The sequence below is a fragment of the Myotis myotis genome, unplaced genomic scaffold, assembly GCF_014108235.1.
Source record: "Myotis myotis isolate mMyoMyo1 unplaced genomic scaffold, mMyoMyo1.p scaffold_m19_p_7, whole genome shotgun sequence".
NCBI lineage: Eukaryota > Metazoa > Chordata > Mammalia > Chiroptera > Vespertilionidae > Myotis > Myotis myotis.
This window is the reverse complement of record NW_023416379.1, coordinates 77,186,176-77,190,703: the sequence shown is the minus strand read 5'-3', so window position 1 is coordinate 77,190,703 and position 4,528 is coordinate 77,186,176. Positions and strand designations below refer to the sequence as shown.

General features: G+C 37.8%; 1 non-coding gene across 1 annotated transcript; it reads right to left on the bottom strand.

The window, feature by feature from the left end:
- Nucleotides 1-3,857: 3,857 nt before the first annotated feature.
- Nucleotides 3,858-3,988, bottom strand: LOC118660864. The gene has a single exon (XR_004969059.1).
- Nucleotides 3,989-4,528: the final 540 nt, after the last annotated feature.

The window sequence follows — 4,528 nt, the reverse complement described above, 5'->3', positions numbered from 1 at the left end:
AGTTACACATCAATAATACGATTTTAAAAATTATTTAAAAATATATGGCATTTGGTGAAGGGAATGAGTGAGATCAAAACATCATCAAGGATGATTATTAGGTTTCTGAAATGAGCCATTTTCTATGAAGAGGTTTAAAGCCATGGCAATGGATGAGACCGGTGAGAGTGGGGATGAAAGAGGGCTTGAGACCGAGTGGGGAAACAAGATAACATTTACAGTCTGTGGAGGAGGAGCTGGAGTCTTATTTCCTTGTGTAGATGAATCATAGTTTATTTAACTTTGCAAATATATTTCCCCAGTTTGTTGTCTTTGGAATTTATTTACAGTGACTTTTGATTTTCATATTATCAGATTTATAATTTTTTTTGTTTATGGTTCTTGAGTTTTTAGTGCTATAGTTAGGAAGACTTTTCTCACTTTGAGTTTACTAAGGATTTTGTTCATGATTTTTAGTTTCATTATTTAAACTGAAATCCTTGATTCAATATGAAAATTTCCTGGTGTAAAGTGGGAAGTGTTGATACAACTTTAGTTTTGTTTTAGGATGGCTACCCGGTTTCCCAAAATCATTTCTAAAACAAGTCTACCTTTTTTCATTAAGTTTAAGAGTCCATCTTTATCTTTACTAAGTAAAAGAAAGTGTTTATATCTGGATCTTCTAGAATATATTTAAATGGGCCAGTAGAGAGGAAGAGAGTTGAAAATTCAGGAGTGAATTCCCTGAGATGGCGAGAAAGAAGAGAATTCAAAACATTTTAGTAATAAATAATAAAAGTTAGCATTTGTTGAGAGTTTATTATATGCTAGTCAGTGTTCTAAATGCCTTACATGGAATACTTAATGAAACCTTCTGAATAAGAGTCCATTTATATTTACCACATCACTTAACTTAGCAAATACCAAAACTGAATGCCATGTTTCACTTTAATCGGTTCTAACCAGCTTAAGCTGGAAAAATGACTAAGAACTCTGTGTACATGTATAGCAACTGAAGAATTGAAGGTTCTTTTTCGACCAATGAAAAAAGGACTTATGCAGACCTGTGCATTCATTCTTCCTTATCAAGGGTGCAAACTTTGTTCTTCCTTTTTTTAATCCTCACCTAAGAATATGTTTTTATTGAATTTAGAGAGAGAGGAAGGGAGAAGGAGACAGAGGATAGAGAGAAAGAGAGAGAGAGAGAGAGAGAGAGAGAGAGAGAGAGAGAGAGAGAAGAGAGAGATTGAATCTACAAGCTAGGTATGTGTCCTGACTGGGAACTGAACCCACAACCTTTTGGTGTAGGGCAGTGGTTGGCAAATTGTGGCTCTTTGGCCCCTTGAGTGTGGCTCTTCCACAAAATACCACGTGAGGGCGCGCATGTACAGTGCGATTGAAACTTCGTGGCCCATGCACAGAAGTCGGTATTTTGTGGAAGAGCCACACTCAAGGGGCCAAAGAGCCACATGTGGCTCGCGAGCCACAGTTTGCCGACCACTGGTGTAGGGGATGATGCTCTGACCAACTGAGCCATACCATCCAGGGAAATTTTTTATTCTTAATTAGTTTAACCACTGAGACTCCCAACTGACCCTTCATATATTTATAAACCTCCCCCCAACCACCCTGTGAACTTCAGTCATGCATGTTTCCTTGTCTGGAAAGCAAGTAAGCTTAGATCTTCCTTTATTGACCATGTAGTAGTCATTGGATGTCCTTTACAAGGTCACAACAACCCAATAAGGTGGGTTCTAAAATTCCCACCATTTTGCTCTTGAGGACACTGAGGCCCAAAGAGTCTAAACAACTTACCCACTATCACACTGATAGTAAGTGGTAGAGCTGGGCTTTGAATCTTAGCAGTCTGCTCTCTATGTTGTTAACTGTGACTCCATGTTGAAATGCTAGAAAAGATGCTGAACATGTATATGCATGCAGGTAGGTATAAATTTAACTGTAGGAAGTGGACATGACTTCTGTTTTTCTATAGAAGCAGAGATTATAATGAATACAAGGAAACCAACCTGCTAGCTACATGATTTTCTTTAGCAAAAATCACTTGCCTACCTCTGGGTGAAAAAGAGGTCTGCGCACATGGAGAGAAGGCTCTGGGAAGCCCATGGTTGATGCAATGAAACAGACTTTGGGCAGAGAAAGCCTCTAAAAAAGAAACAAAGTAAAGGATAGTAGGTCACTGAAGACCGAGAACGCATTTCACAATGTTCTCTGGCGCTGCCCTTGCATTTAGAATGGATCTGAGCCTAAAATTGTTGAAGGTTGCAGAAAGGGAGACGATAATGATTCTATCTGAATACTTAGTTTTGGCTGTCCCTATTTTCTCCCAGGAGTTAATGACCTGGCCAGTGAATCACAGTGATATTTGGCTGCTCCAAACCAGGATCAGCCTTGAACTTACCCTCAGGTGGATCTGATTCATTTCGTGGTGAACTTCATCACTCACATGTCTTGGCTGGGATTCCAGAATAGCTCCCAGTGAACTCCTAATCCTGTCATTGACTGTGGGCTGTGAGAGCAGTACATGGAAAATGATCTGATGAAAAAGAGGAGAATATGGGTGAACTGGATAAAGGGTGTTTAAAAAAAGATTCATTGGAAAAGTAGCAGAATGCTCATCTTTTTTATGAAAACCCCCCCGTCCTCTTCAAAAGAATCTGATTACATTCTGAATATTAAAAGAATTATCTCTAGTCCCATAACTACTGAGGCTCCAATCCTGATATTTCTCCATGTGAAGACTTTCATCTCCGCCTAAATTTGGTGATGATAATGCACATGATTACTGCTATTAAAACATCATGATGAGTGTGGCAGTTTGATATAATGTTTTCAATAACTCAATATCAAAGTGCTAGAAAATGATGCTATAAGCAAGAGTGACGACTTGTGGAATTTATAACAGCAAAATTTAAAGGTATGATAAATGTTAAAGAGTTTTTTCAAAACCTCATACTGAATAATATGTCTAAATTATCATGTAGTTGTCAAAATAAACAATTTAACAATATCTCATATGCACTACAAAATCCCTGAAGGGAAAGGAACAGCTTATAGAAAATTAGCAAAACTGGAATTGATAAGATAGAAAATTGTGGTCTTACTAAGAAAATAACCTCTCAAAAATTAAAATGAAATAACAAATTCAAAGAGAAATAAAGGTGATTCAGAAATTTAAAAAATAGATTAATTAGGAAAGTAGCAGAATACTCATTTTTTCAATAAAACGTAACAAAAACCAGCGACAGAGTAGTCACTGGCTTAGAAGATAACCGACCTTCTAAGCCATTCCTACAAAGTTAGTGAGAATGACTCCATCTCATAGCTCGTCTTTGAAGATAGTGGTTCTGGCCTGGTGTCAACTAAGAGTTTATTAAATGATTGCTCAATGCCTGAATAAAGGAAGGAGGACATAACTCTGTATCTTGGCTTGTGCCATTTTCTTCACTTGGAACACTTTATTTTCTCAACCTTGTTCGAAGGTTCCCTATTCTCCATGGAGTCTTCTCTAACGCCTGCCCGTAGTTAACTTCTTCCTTTTTAATATCTATAGTTACAGACGTTATCTAATATTTTGCTTCAATGTCTCTCTCTTACTCTGGCTCTTGCTCAGACTATGTTGACATGCAAATATGAAAATATTACTTTCCAAGATGTTTGCATACTTGCTAAATGCAGGAGCTGTGTCTCTTACTTCTTCCCTAATATGGTGCTGGGTATAAAGCATTGCTCTTAAAATGACTATTTATTTAACATCTTTGTTGCCAAACCAAGAGCCAGGAAAAAGCTAAGAACTTATTTTCAACTCATTCTAGACACAGAGAGAATTGTAGAGATGATTCTACCCAATCCTTAGCCCAATCTTCCAGCCCTGAGAATGTATGAATCCTTGAAGTCTATGAGATTTATTTTGCTAAAAGGCAGATTATTCTAGGAAGGTACACGGACAATGAGAGCAGTACTTCAGCCCAATTTGTGCAGCAGCCTCCCCAGTATATGAACTATCATAGCTCACTGCTTTATTAAGTGGTAGAAATCGAAAGGGAAATTAAGACCTCTTTTCTGTCAGTATCACACAACAGTAGAAGCTGTGGACCATCTTCACATGAATACTGGCTTTAAATACTCATTTCAGTAGATTTTCCAGTCCATGATGGTAGCAACTCACTAATCTCTCTTTGAACATACTTTGTTTACTCTGTTGACTCTAAATTTAAAATTTAAGTATTTCCTTTTATCTAGTGAATATTATGTTGATTTTACTTTATATTAATCTAAAACTTCTGACTTTTTTTAAAGCATAGCAGGTCATGGAGAGCAACTAAGATGGCGGCATAGGTAAACACCGGGAAATTATTGCCTCACACAACAATTGAAAATTACCGCAAAGGACCGAGCAAACATCATCCAGAACAACAGAAAGGCTGGCTGAGTGTAAATTCTACAACTAGAAGGAAAGAAAAGCACGCTGAGAGCCAGAGGCGCTGCGGAGGTGAAGTGCAGAGGTACGGCGGCTCGCGCGCGCGGAAAG